Source organism: Saimiri boliviensis, chromosome 4 (genome assembly GCF_048565385.1).
Source record: "Saimiri boliviensis isolate mSaiBol1 chromosome 4, mSaiBol1.pri, whole genome shotgun sequence".
NCBI classification, from domain to species: Eukaryota; Metazoa; Chordata; class Mammalia; order Primates; family Cebidae; genus Saimiri; species Saimiri boliviensis.
The window spans coordinates 60480742-60495844 of NC_133452.1; the positions used below are offsets into that span (position 1 = coordinate 60480742).

General features: G+C 36.7%; 1 protein-coding gene and 1 non-coding gene across 2 annotated transcripts in view; both read left to right on the top strand.

The window, feature by feature from the left end:
- Window positions 1–15103, top strand: part of SESN1 (sestrin 1) — a 112100-nt gene that overhangs the window by 36258 nt on the left and 60739 nt on the right. The window lies entirely within an intron of this gene.
- On the top strand, window positions 4570–4675 carry LOC120363406 (U6 spliceosomal RNA). Its single transcript, XR_005578962.1, has one exon. It is a non-coding gene; the product is annotated as a U6 spliceosomal RNA (small nuclear RNA).

Genomic DNA, 15103 nt, shown 5'->3' on the forward strand with positions numbered 1-15103 from the left:
TAAAAAAAGAAAAACTATTTTCAGACATTTTTTGGTACCAGACAACTTGTAGAAGGTATTTTTCTTCCTTTAAAATGCTTTGTTAACTTCACAATATAATGAACAGCTTTGTATGTAAATAGTTAAAACTCCCCTGGTGAGGACTTTATAGATTGAGTAGAAAGAAAATCAGATTAAAAGATGGTAACTCAAGACTTACCTGATACGAAGTATTGTCAAAAGCTTAAAAGCAAAAGAATCAGCAAAGGTACATAGGAAAATGCAAAGGGGAAACAGTAGTAATCACAGCATTAATCTCAGAGAAGACCTCAGGACTCAAGGTTTAAGCAAAACTCATCTTTATTGACAAGATAGTGAGTTCTCAATCGGGATGAGCAGACAGTTCCCCAGCTGTAGTTCCCTAAATTTTCTCTTGATTGCTCTGCCTCCAGGAACATTTCCACATCATCTCCATCCCCTCCGGTCCCGTCATTCTAATTGAGTTACCTACTGGGTATGGCTCATGGAAAATTCAGGGCAAGTCATTGGTCTGTGCAGCCTGCTGGCCTTCCTCTCAACACCCTGCCCAAGGGCAGGCTTCTCTCTTTTCTTGTGTGCTCCCTTCCACCACCCCACCCTCCTACTTATTTCTCTTCAAACAGTTATTCCTGAACCTATCTTGGCAGTTTCCTTCTCCTCTTCTATCTAGTATAGAGGTATGTCTCTACACTGGCTGACAGACATTCATTCTCCTCTCTCAAGCCAGAAGCCTGCCTGACCTCTGCAGGGTGACTTCTGGGACTCAGACAGGGCAGTGACCAAGGGCTGTTTCTCTCTTCAAAAAGGCTTAATTTCAGACATCTTGTTCTCCTTGAGACCAACTATGAAGTATGTTCCAAACATTGCAAGTGAAGTTATATATTTACCTTCATGCAGTAGTCCCACCTTATCTAGGGTTTCACGTTCCTTGCTTTCACTTGCCAGCAGTACAGTATAATAAGGTATTTTGAGAGAGACAAGAGACCACACTCACATAATCTTTATTACAGTATATTCTTACAGTTATTCTATTACTACTTAATGTTTTTAATCTCTTACTGGGCCTAATTTCTAAATTAAACTATGTCATAGCTATGTATGTATAGGACAAAACATAGTACATAGGGGGTTGAGTACTACTGGTGGCTTCACATATTTATGGGGGGTCTTGGAATGTGTCCTCCACAGATACCAGGGGACTACTGTATATGAATTCATGTTGTAATATGGCTATTTCTCTCTCTGTCTCTTTCACACACACACACCACCTTAAAATTTTTATATATCACTTCTCATAGTGTTTTGGTTAAACATAAAATTTTTTACATGGTTTCACATTATTTATCATCCAAACTGGGACACTGTGAGTTGAAGGGATTATGCCAACTCAACAGGAGTAAGCCAAGATGAATAGTCTCCCTGCAAGGCTCTCCGTGGTCTGGCTGCTGAACTCATTAGCCTCACTTTGCGATGTGCTCTTCCTCACTCCGTGTGCCCCAGACTCACAGGCCCACTTGACTTACTGCTTACTCTTGCTGGAAAGTCTTTGACATCCTTTTTCCTCTACCTGGAGAGAGCCTCGCCTCTGCTCTCTTATTCACCTAATAAACTCCCCCTATTCATTTTTCAGATTTCTCTCCGTTTTAACTTCCTCAAGAATGCCTTCTAGGCTGGGTGTGGTGGCTCATGCCTGTAATCCCAGCCACTTGGGAGGCTGAGGCAGGAGGATCACTTGAGACTAGGAGTTCAAGGCTGCAGTGAGCTGTGACTGTACCAATGCACTCCAGTCTGGGTGACAGAATGAGACCCTGTTTCTTTTTTCTTTTTTCTTTTTTTTTTTTTTTTTGAGACGGAGTTTCGCTCTTGTTACCCAGGCTGGAGTGCAATGGCGCGATCTCGGCTCACCGCAACCTCCACCTCCTGGGTTCGGGCAATTCTCCTGCCTCAGCCTCCTGAGTACCTGGGATTACAGGCACACACCACCATGCCCAGCTAATTTTTTGTATTTTTAGTAGAGACGGGGTTTCACCATGTTGACCAGGATGGTCTCGATCTCTTGACCTCGTGATCCACCCGCCTCAGACTCCCAAAGTGCTGGGATTACAGGCTTGAGCCACCGTGCCTGGCCAAGACCCTGTTTCTTAAAAAGAAAGCCTTCTAGGACTTTCCTAACTTGATCCATTCTCTCTCATTATTCATCAGAGTACCGTACTTTATCACATTTAGATAATTATTGGATTAATTTCTGTCCTCCATTAAAGTGAGGTTTAATGTGGGTAGAGACCATATCAGGGTTTTCTCATCATTTATTTTTTCATCACTCATTAGGCATGTAGTAAAAACTAAATAAATATTTGTTAGATTAATTAATTTTTTTTTGAGACAGGGTCTCGCTCTATTGCCCAGGCTGGAGTACAGTGGTCTGCTCTCAGCTCACTGCAACCTCCACCTTCTTGTCTCAAGCCATCTTCCCACCTCAGCCTCCCAAATGCTAGGACTACAGGTGAACACCACCATGCCTGCCTAATTTTTGTGTTTTTAGTAGAGACAGGGTTTCATCATGTTGCCCAGGCTGGTCTCAAACTCCTGGCCTCAAGCAATCCACCCACCTCCGTCTCCCAAAGTGCTGGGATTACAGGTGTGAGCCATCTCACCTGGCAGGTTAATCAATTTAAAAGAGGAAGATGAAGATCAAGGTTATTGCATATCCCAAATTATTTAAGTAGAATTAATTCTGATATGTCCCCTTTAATTTTTGCTTAAAATACATAGTACATTTTAAATTTATAACTGAAAATCTTCAAAATTTAAAATTTTTATTATACATGTTATACACAAATAGAAAATTTCTGCACTCATTAAATTTGTTGAAAAAAAATTTTTTTTGGTCAAGGCTGTTTTTTTCTTACATAGTGTACCAGTCTATTATTTAGGTTTAATACATGGAATCAGATGTGGTTTCAAAATCTCTGTTAGCACATTGTTCTTTATTCCTAAGGGAAATGTAAAATTAGGAGTAACTTACTGTTGCTTTAATTTTAGATTATGTACATTTTAAAGTCAGATATACAACTAAGTTATGAATAATATATGTGAGATATTTCAAAAAGTAAAATGCATTTTTAAAAAAAATTGTTAACTTCTGAGTAGCAGTTTAATCACAGATTAAATCAAGGCTCATACGCATGTATTGATTTAACCATTTAAATGTACTTGATTTGAAATCAGTCTGTCCTGATGGAAAGATTGGGAGGGGAGGATAGAAAGAACCGTGCATACTTTTCTTGGAGACATTGAAAGTTGCCTGGCATAAATTCAACACAGAGAGAAGGAAGATTATGCTGTTATTCCTGATTCCCTTGGACATTTGTCTTGGCAGGGAACAATTACTACATTCCAGTAACAAGTTTTCTGAGGCTTACTGATAGCTCCATGACACATTAAGTACTAATCTCATTTAATTATAATTTAAGTCAGATTAAATTATTCTATGTAGTTAAAGTAGAATCGAGCATCCTACAGATGCTGCACTAATTATAGTTATTGATGGCCTACTTTTTCTGACCTAAAAAGGTAAATGAGGGAGGGAATTGTCTTTGCCTTTGAGGGATTTTCCCTCTAAAAGAGATTAGTTGACTGTCATTGCTGTTTATTTTCACCTTACACTTTTCTAGAATCGTCATAAAACTGCACAGTACTGAACTAATCAATAGAAAAGGCAGATGAATATTCTCCCAAAGGAGAAAAGACTTGGCAGGTCAAATTAGTCATGTCAGATCTCTCTCCCCACTCCAATTAGAAACTGTGAAGTTTTATAAACAGGTGCTTTAAGCAAGAGATGGGATCTATGAATCAGGAATACATATATGAGACATTAATTTTAAAAGCTATTACAATTCTTAAAATAATTCTCTAAAAAGTTTCCTTTTAAGTGTTTTTAGAATCTGTTCTAGAAAAAAACTCAATAAATTATCCTTTGTTAATGTTTTATTTAGTGGTGTGGCTTTTTCCACAGATTAGATTGTTTACTTTTTAAGATAAATGTGTGTGTGTACGCATATGTGTGTTTTTCTTTTTTGTTGTTTGTTGCTGTTTATTAATGTTTGATTAACAGAGGCATAGCTTTGGTGCTTTCAGGCTGAGAACTAAAGGGATGATTTGTAGAAAACCAAAGTAGGTCAAAGAGTACCATGGTGTAGCAAAGGGGAAGTCCCTGAGTTTAGTTACATTGTCTTGCCTCTGGTGGAGTTCACTTTGATTGTTATAGTTGAGGCCTGTCTTCCTGTGAGTGGAAGAAATCATCAAATTGCAGAAGTCTCGGAAATATTATTATAAGTAACTTTAAAACAATATGTTACTGTAAGTTATAGTGGCGGGGAGGGGCGGTAGGGGCAGCAAAGAAAAAAAAAAGTAGAATTGAATTTATCACTGAATTTCACAAATCAAAAGCAAAAATATGCATGAATATGACAGCTTCCCTAAGTATGATGTAAGGAGTACTGTGTGGGTCCGTGTGGGATGGAAACTAGCATTTCAAATTTTGTCCACCTTGTGCTTGCTTCAGCAGCACATATGCCAAAATTGGAACAATACAGAGAAAATTAGCATGCCCCTGCACAAGAAGGACATGCAAATTTGTAAAGCATTGCATATTTTAAAAATAAAAATACAAACAAAACTTTGCCCTCCTATTCTGCTTTTTTATATATAGGCATTATGGAAGTGACCCTGTTTTGAAATCAAGGAGGTCTTCCAGGCTTTAAGGATCACGTCATGTTAGTTCTGAACATATGTAATTAAATAAATATTAAAAATAAACCTACTGATCATTGCAATAGCAGCTATCACACTTTTATGAAACACCATTTTGTGTCTGCTTTGCTGTGATTAAGCAGTACTATTAGAATCCAGAAATGTACTCTGGCTGGCTTCAAAGATCGTAGACTATTTTTTACTTCTCAAAGTTAAAATGAATTTTTCTTAAAATTAAATTTTAAGAAATAGCTTCCTCAGGTTGGTTAAATGCTAAGAAGTTATTATCTGTAAATTATATATCTATATATGTGTGTATATGTATATATATATGAAGTGATATATATGGAGTTACATAAATTTTGAAAGCTTCATATTAAATTTGATGTTTCCTAGTATACTTGATATTTTGGATTATGTTATCTCTTACAGCAGAAGATTTATTCTTTGACTAAATTTCCTTTCTTTAGGTACTCTCCTCATCCCTTTAAATGGGCAAGACTCCCTTGAGAATATTAAGCCTTTTAGCTCAGAGTTTTACTGAAGTTATTTTCTATTCTTATATTTGCCAAGAATTGCTGACAACTTAAAAAGCTATCATATGAGTGAACAACAGTTGCCTAGATTGTTTGATGATTTTGGTCAAGTGTGGATCAGGATTTCCTGTCATTTTTTTTCGTATTGCCTCTATCTCTGAGCAATTGTACACTTGGAAAGAACAAACAAAGCAAGGTCACTAGATCTAAATTACTTTTACTTCTGTTCCAAATGAAAGTTTTCTTCTGTTATGTGTTACAATGTTTGGCATCTTTTGGCATCCAGAGAGAGATATGCAGTTAGGAGGGGAATGTGGGATTGTATAGGAGAGATTTTTCTGAGCTTAACTCTTACTTTTTCTGTAGTCATGCATCGCCTAATGATGGGCATACATTCTGAGAAATGTTGTTGGGCAATTTTGTCATTGGGCAAACATCACACAGTGTACTTACACAAACCTAGATGGTATAGCCTACTGCACACCTAGGCTATATGGTATAGTCTAGTGTTCCTAGGCTACAAACCTGTATAGCATGTTACTGTACTGAATACACACTGGCAATTGTAACACAATGGTAAGTATTTGTATATCTAAATATATCTAAGTCTGGGCAACATGGTGACACCTCATCTCTACAAAAATACAAAAATTAGTCCCATGTGGTGGCATGTGCCTGTAGTTCTATCTACTGGGGAGGCTGAGGTGGGAGGATCACTTGGACTCAGGAGTTTGAGGCTACAGTGAGCTGTGATCATGCCACTGCTCTCCAACCTAGGCAACAGAGTGAAAGCCTGTCTCAAAAAAAAAAAAAATTAATTGATATATCTAAACATAAAAAAAGGTATAGTAAAAAAAATGGTGCTATACAGTATTAGGGGACCCTGTTATATATGAAGTACATCATTGACTGAAACATTATTATGTGGTACATGATTGAACCTCATCTAGAGACAGCTACTTCCTTCTCTTGGGCTGAAACATGTTCCTGGAATTGATGTGAAAAAGCAGATTATCATCAAGAGAAACATTTTCCTATGGATTATATGATCCAGCAGCTTGGAATACCTTTCTGAATTCTTTGTGTTTTGAGGTGTAGCTGAATAAAGTTTTTAGTATGTCAAAGGGAGACATGTTTTCAGAAGTAGGCATTTTACTAAAAAGTATTATAATTGCTTACTGAATGAAGGGGATAATCCTTGCCACTGCCTTTAAATACTAGGAGTTTTCCTGCAGGACAGCCTGAATATTTTTTCTGGATCAGGAAATAAACAACTGGGTTCCAGAAGATAAGAGTAGTATAAACTTCTGAGCAGAGGCAGATCCTTGAATAAAAGGAAGCTTTCTTTAGAAACAGTAATCAGGTGTTGGGAATTGTTGAGTATCTCAGTCTGGAATATGTTTGGCCGCAAATAACAAAAAACCTACTATGTAGTATAAACAGATAGGGGTCTGCCTCCACAGGAAGTCTTAATTAGGCAATCCAGAGCTGATGTGATGTTGAAGGATGTTAGTAAAAACCATCTGCCATCCTTAGAATGTGATTTTTATCAAGTCGTAAAAAGGCAGTTGTACCTTCAGGCATCACTATATTTCTGGCATCTATTGCTGTGTTACAAAATTACCCTAAAACGTATCAGATTAAAATAATAAATATTAATTATCTCACATAGTGTCTGAGGTTTGAGAATTCAGGAGTGGCTTAGCTGGGAGGTTCTGGCTCAGGGTCCCTCCTGAGGTTGCAGTCAAGATACCAGCTGGGGCTGCAGTCCTCTAAAGGCTTGGTTGAGCTGGAGATCTGCTTTCTAAACTAACTCACATGGACTATCAGCAGGATTCAGTTCCTCACCACAGGGATTTCTCTTCAAGACATGACAGTGGGCTTCTCTCAGAACAAATGATCTGAGAGAGTGGAGAGGCTCTAGAGTGTGTGTGTCAGGAGGGAGAAGACAGATGGAGACAAGAACAAGACGGACATTGCAATGTTTATAACCTAATCTTCGAAGTGCCATATTCTTTCATTACAGAACCTGATACAGTATGGGAAGGGACTACACTAGGATGTAGTCCCTTCAAGAGGCAAGCATCATTGGGAGCCATCCTGGAAGCTGCCTCCTACACACCACAAATATGTACTAAGCAATAAGAAGGACAGTAAAGAGGCAGTGCTAGCAGACTTCTGTTTGTATCTCATTGGTCAGAACTGTGTAACATAGCTTTTCAAGGGAGGCCGGGGAGTCAAATGTTTAATTTTCACAGTCTCTGTAGCACAGACAGACAGAAGGAAGTTGGAAATGGAACTTGGTCAGCCTACTGTTCATTGTCAGCCACTACCAGGGATTTGATGACAGTGACTACTTTTAATTTGACTGTATTGCCTGTTCTTAAAGTTAACGATGCATCTTCTAGGAGATTAAAAGTAGCCCAGAAAATTTGTTGTTTTTTCTGAGGCAAAGCCTTGCTCTGTCACCCAGACTGGAGTGCAGTGGTACAATCATGGCTCATGGCAGCCTCAACCTCCTGGGCACAGGTTATTCTTCTGTCTCAACCTCCCAAGTTACTGGGACCATACACAGATGCACACTACCATGCCTGGCTAATTTTTAAATTATTTGTAAAGATGAGGTCTCCTTATATCGCTCAGGCTGGTCTTAAACTCCTGGGCTCCAGCAGTCTTCCTGCTTTGGCCTCCCAAAGTGTTGGGATTACAGGCATGAGCCACTGTACCCAGTGACTTTTTAAAGTGTGGTGGTTACTCTAGTTGTTATAGAAATATAGTTCTTCTGCCACCTAGCTAACGGAAATAGCTAAAGGTTACTAAATTGTGAATCATAAGTAGTTGTGAGGAAATTTTAGGTTACTTTCTTCTTTGTATTCTTTTACATTTGTTTGCATAAAATATTTTGGTAGTAAGAATTCTGAAATCTAAAACAATACCCAATGCCTATGTTTTCAGATCTAAAAAGATAAATTCTTCCCAACAACAAACATTGAGTACCTACCATATATCATAGACAATTAGTATAGAGCTTACAAAATTTTTAGAAATTTAAAAATAATATGTTAGGCACTATTTTACTTGGCGATAATTTTATTTGTAGTGGTTACTAGATTTTTGAAAACTATATTGTTGATTGAAATAACCATTCTGTTTTTTTATGTATTCTTTCATTAGTTAGTACCAAATTACATTTCTGAAAAATACCACACAACTTGGAAACATGAAAGTAGAATCTGAAAAGGTAGGGACCCAAGAAGGATTGAAGAGGAAAGTGAAGGGAGTTAGATGCATAAAATAAACTGAAGGGAGATGAGGACCAGGATTATCCTATCCTCCCTTTCCTCTCTTCATGCAGGGGCCAGGTAGAAAGAGGACTCTCTCTTCAGGAAGGGGAAGCACATAGCAATTAGCAGGTAGAGGTGAGGATTAGAAGCTTGTATGAGCAGATGTCATGCCTTGAAAACATATCCATAAGTTTCAGACAAAGCTGGTTTGATAAATATACTGGAACAGCTGTTCACATTTGTTAGTGTGAGGTAACACAACTCTTAGTGTGTGTTACCTCACACTAACAAATATAACTGCTATTTAATTTGACCTTAAGTTAGGGAAGGTCTTTTAAAGCATAAAAACAAGAAAAGAAAGCTTTAATAGAAAAGATAGTATTGACTGCATAAAAATTAAGTACATCAAAAAGTACCTTAAATTTATTTTTTTTTCCTTATTTTTTTTTTATTGCATTTTAGGTTTTGGGGTACATGTGATGAACATGCAAGATTGTTGCATAGGTACACACATGGCAGTGTGGTTTGCTGCCTTCCATCCCCTCACTTAAATTTAAAATATAAAACCACAAGTTGGAAAAATGAGTTTTATCACATACGAAAGAGCTAATATTCTTAATATGTAAAGAAGTGCTTAAAGTCAATCAGAAAAAGACAAAAATAGATAAATGGATGTTATAAATAAAAATTTTGAACAAGTGTGCAAAAAAGTTCAACTTCATAATAACAGCAGATGTTTTTTAAGAGACTGTTTTTTGTGTGCCTACTATCTTAGTAGATTGTCTTTCAGGAGATAATCCTCGTGTAGGTCAGGATGTTATGAAATGGACTTTCTTATACACTGCTTGTAGACATGTAAATTGGTGTTACATAATTTTATCTTTTTATCAATAATTCCACTTAGGGCAAAAATAATATTTCTTCACAATAGAGCTCTAAAGGAATTATTTACTGTATTTTTAAGGATTATAAAAAATAAGTTATAAAAATATCTTTTGAAACTGTATAGTTCACTTTTAGACTGTATCACTCTTCTGTTAAACTGAGAAAATTAATGAACTTGTTTTTTCCTTCCTCTCATCTATTTTTGTTAATCAAGTTATTATTTTAATATTCTTAAGATTTATGACACTTAAGTTCTATTCCATCATCATAACTTCCAGCGTTAGTCTTAATTTCTATATTTAAGTAAATTTGGTGTTCATCATTGGTATGAATAATTGGCAGAAAATTAAATTGACAATTACTTAGATCTATGTTCGGGGAATTTTTCCCAGGTCCCCCATCCCCAAACTAAAAATAAGAAAAAAAAAAAAAAAAAGGCAAAGAAACTTCTTGCCAATAATATTAAAAATATAAAAAATTCAGCCTGGCCAATATGGTGAAACCCTGTCTCTACTAAAAATATAAAAATTAGCTGGGCATGGTGGCAAGTGTCTGTAGTCCCAGCTACTTGGGAGGCTGAGGCAGAAGAATCGCTTGAACCTGGGAGTCAGAGGTTGCAGTGAGCCAAGATCATGCCACTGCACTCCAGCCTGGGCAACAGAGCAAGACTCTGTCAAAAAAAAAAAAAAAGCAAGGGAAAAACTGGGGCAAAAAGAAGTAATTCCAAAATAAAGATGAAAACTACTAACATTGTACAAAGTAAATGTAATTGCCAATGAAAGAAAAATTAAATTTTCTTGTCACATTGGTGAACTCAGATATGATAAAAATAATGACCACAAAAGATAACTCACAATGGCAGAACCCCTAACTGATCAAATTTGATATGGACAAAACCTGATTAATGATCCAATTGTCATTGTAAAATGTATGGGAAAAGAATTAATTTCCATGAAAATGATTTTGAGAAGCTGAAAATGGAAAGAGGTTGGATATAATATAACTACATTATATAGATATTTTCTATATAGTTCTAATCATATAATTCAATTGTTTCAGAAAATTCTTTTTCTTTTTTTTTTTTGAGACGGAATTTCGCTCTTGTCACCCCACTTTAGAGTGCAATGGTGCATTATTGGCTTAGTGCAGCCTCTGCCTCCAGGATTCAAGTGATTCTCCTGCCTCACCTCCCAAGTAGTTAGATTACAGGTGTGTGCCACCACGTTCAGCTAATTTTTATATTTTTAGTAGAGACTGGGTTTAAGCATGTTGGCCAGCCAGGCTGGTCTCGAGCTCCTAACCTCAGTTAATCCAGTCGCCTCAGCTTCCCAAAGTGCTAGGATTACAGGCATGAGCCACTACGCCTGGCCAGAAAATACTTTCTACATGAAATTTATTATTACTGATATATTTCTAATTAGAAAAATGCATTCAGAAATATAGAATCAAAACATTCTCACGCCTGGGTGGAGTAATTCCAAAGTAAAGATGGCCAGGAGTTTGAGACCAGCTTGGTCATCACGGCAAAACCCTGCGTCTACTAAAAATACAAAAATTAGCTAGGCATGGGTGGCGTGTGTAATCCCAGCTACTCGGGAGGTTGAGGCATGAGAATCTCTTAAACCCAGGAGGCAGAGGTTGCAGTAAGCCGAGATCTCCAGCCTGGAAACAGATCACGACTCTGTCTCAAAGAAACCAAAAATGAAACAAAACCAAAAAAACATTCTGAACCTATGAGATTCAAAGGACCATGTAAATAAATTAATATTGCAGTGGATCTGCATGTTAACAGGAATTATATTGTCCAAGGGCCAAAGCTACTGAAAGTTTTAAAACATTGTGGCGCATACAATGTCGTCATATTGTGATTTTTGGCATCTAGAGAGGATTTTTTCAGAATGTATCTTGGAAATACCTTTTGCTGCTTTCCTTCTACCCTTGCCTCCGATAGCCTAATGAATAGCCTAAGTTTTTCTAGTAAGCATAGTATTTTACTGTTTCCATTTTCATAACTAATACCATCATTCCTGGTCTACTGTACTTCTATGACTGAAGTCTGTGTCAACTTACCTTACTTCTAGATCGGTTGTGGGGCTGATTGACCCACACCGTCACAGCCTAGCCCAAAGCCATTTTCTAGTACTCTGGATAGAATCCTCTTCAGTAGTTGACATATCTCAGGCCCAGAAGGAAAACCCAAACCTCTGTTAAATTTGTCTACATTTGATTTATTTTAAAGGGTATTTAAAAGCTACCACTTTTATTCCTGAAGTATGGATACTTGTTAATACAGATATGATAGATCCTAGAAAATATTTTCAAACTGAGCAAGTATTCATCTTTCTAGTTCTTACTTCATGAAATCCAACCTTTATTAATTTTATTTCCCTTAAGTGTTTGAATTTCAAATAAAAGCAGTGAAAGCATCTAATGCCTTCTCGTTGCATTTAGGAATGCCAGTGTCCTTCATGTGGGCCATGAGGACTTTCACTGCCCGTCCAGCCTCATCTCCCAGACTCATCTCCATAGTTCCCATTGCTGTCTGTGTTCTTACTTAGTTCACTGTCTTTGTTACTGTTGTTCGCACTTTAATTTATAGCAGTCTCTCCTGTCTTGAGTATTCTCTCTTCCCCTCCACCACTATGCTTTATTAACACCAGCTTATCCTTTATATCTCAGTATAATTGTCAGTTATGCAGGGAAGTGGGATATGCAGCATATGACTTAAGGGCTCTGCTGTTTTATTGTCTGGGTTTTCATCCTAGTTCATTATTCACTGGCTGTGTAATCTTAAGTAAATTATTTGACCCAACTCTGAGCCCCAATTTCTTTATTTGTAAAGTGAGGGAAGATAGTTCTTACTCATAAGATACTGTGATTATTAAATAAAAAAATGAGAGAAGCCATTTAATGCTTCCAACACAGGCCTGACTAGCATTGAATGAAGCACTTGTTACATGTTAGACAAAATTATTCCCAACCTACCTCCTACCCCCAATTCCCTGCTATGCCGTAGCACGCATGCGCGCGCGTGCACACACACACACACACACACACACACACACACACACACACACCGGTCTAGAACAACTCCTTTTATTTTATAGTGACATATATGACCATATGCCTCTTATTCCTAACATTTACAACTTTTAATTAATTAATTGATTATTTGATTAATGTGTCTCCCTTGACTAGATTATAAGCTCTGTGGGGTAGCAGCTGTATAGTTTTGCTCATCCTATTCTCAGTACTTAGTCTGGATTAAGTCAACAATAAATATTTGTCAAGTGTAGGAACGAATGAATGAACTAAAGGAATATTCTGACTCCATTCAAAACTGCATACTTGATGGTTGAAATGGTTCCTGTAGTATAGTTTTGCCTTTAAGCCTATAAATCACAAATTCAATATCAGTGACTAGAGAGTAATATATAACCAGTAACATATAAAACCTGTTTGTCAATAAAAATTGTTTTCAGGTCTTTTGGAATGTTTAAATATAACATTTTAAAAGTAATAATGAATACCCTCACTTTCAATAACTTTGAGAAAAGATTACACTAAAACTTTAAGTGAACATTGAAGTCTAGATAAACTATTTTAAGTAATGTTTGATCTCAACTGTCTAAAAATACACATAAGAAAGAGAACTGAAAGTAAATATACCAGTATATTTTAATAGCAGTAGCTTTCTTTGAATGGTAGGACTATGATCAATTTTAATCATTTCGTATTTATGTTTATATATTTTGATCAACATAGTTTATACTTTCTTACAGCAAAACCTAGCTTTATAGTAACAAAAATTATCTTTAAAATTTTCTCAAATATTTCTGGAACATATGGGGGAAACTTCATTCATTCATCTAACAAGTACTTACTGAGCAACTGCAAAGTGTCAAGCACTGTTTTAGGCCAAGGGGATGAGATTATAAGATAAGTAAAAGTTCCTGTCTTTCTTGAATTTTCATTTTGATGTATTTGCAGCTACCTGTCTAACTCTGGTTTGAAACTTTTCTTTTACATCTGTCCTATTAAAAGTAATGGCAAAAACCGTAATTACTTTTGCACCAACCTAATAAAAAGCCATTGATGTCTGCTGTGGTTTGAATGTGTCCCTCCAAAATTCAGGTATTGCTAATGTGATAGTATTAAGAGGTGGGGACTTTAAGAGATGATTAGGCCAGAGGGCTGGCTGCTCCTTCATTAATGGAATCAAGGTCCTTATAAAAGGCTTCACACAGGGTTTGGCTAACTCACTTTTGTTCCTCTGTTTTCTGCCATGTAAGGACATGGTAAGAAGGACCTTACCAGATCAAATGCCAGCATCTTGACCCTGGACTTTCCAGCCTCCAGAATTGTGAGAGAAAACAAAACGGAAGATGTTTTTTATAAATTACCCAGTCTCAGGTATTCGGTTACAGTGGCACAAAATGGAGTAAGACAATGTTACATTAATGATTTATCATTTTTATCTTGTATTCAATTACAGAAAAAAAGAAAACCAGTGATCACAATTTCCAAACTCTTTATAATTCTACAACCTTTTAAATGTTTTTCCTACTGTTGAACCCTATATTTGACCTTTAATGATAAGCAAAAAGGTAATCAGATGACCCTATTTAAACATTCCTGAAAGGGTTACATTTTCTTCTTCAAAGAGTCCATTGATGTAGTCTGACTTACTAATATATAATGTTGCAGCTTGTTCACTCCTTTTGTGTTAAAAATAATCAACACATGTGTTACATTTTTTACTAAAGTAGCACCATCATTGTCTGATTCAGTTTCAATGTTTGGTAAAGAAACAATTTTTTAAAATCTTTCTAATAAAATATTCTAATCCTCTGTGAAATTTTATGGCACGCTGCTGTTTTATAAAACCAACTTTAAAGCTACTGATCCAAAAGAAGTTTTAAACCATTGTGAAGTTAGTTAGCAGATTAGTTGTTTAGGACTCAGGTTATATTTCTGTGTCTAAGCGGTATGAATACTTGGTGATTAGCTTCAGGAATCAGTTCAAAAAAGGTACTCAACCCTTCTTACTTGAAGTCATGCTAATTGAACAACTTTAACCATAACAAACTTCCACTTACAATATTATTTCTATGGAGGTGTGGTTGAGGACCACATTTTCCCTACCTAAGTAGTAGAAGCTATGTTTGTTCCTTCTCACCTTCCCTTGATAGGCTAGAACCTGGAGACCAGAAAGTAAGTATGGAAAGGACGAGAGGCTAGTGGTGGGTGAGCGATTGGTGGCATCAGTATTTTCTTAATTTCTTATGATTACTAAAAGGAGATGACTCTCTTGGTGGGTTATTCTTCCTGTGGTCAGACTGGAAATCAGCTTTTGTTTTTAGGCTGAGATACCTTAGTTAAGGATTGTGTAAGTCTGTATTGTGATTTTCAGGTGGGAGGGAACTTCTGCGGCCTGCCCATTTGTGTAGATAGGTTATTTGAAAGTCGGAGACTGCTTTGATGTTTGCCTGCCTCTCTTAGGAAGTTAATTTCATCAGTCATTCAGACCAGTCCAACTAATTTTTCCTCCTTCAAATCAGTTTTATATATTTAAAGTCTATTTTAAATATTTAAAGACTTACCATAGTGTATCTATGGAAAGATGGA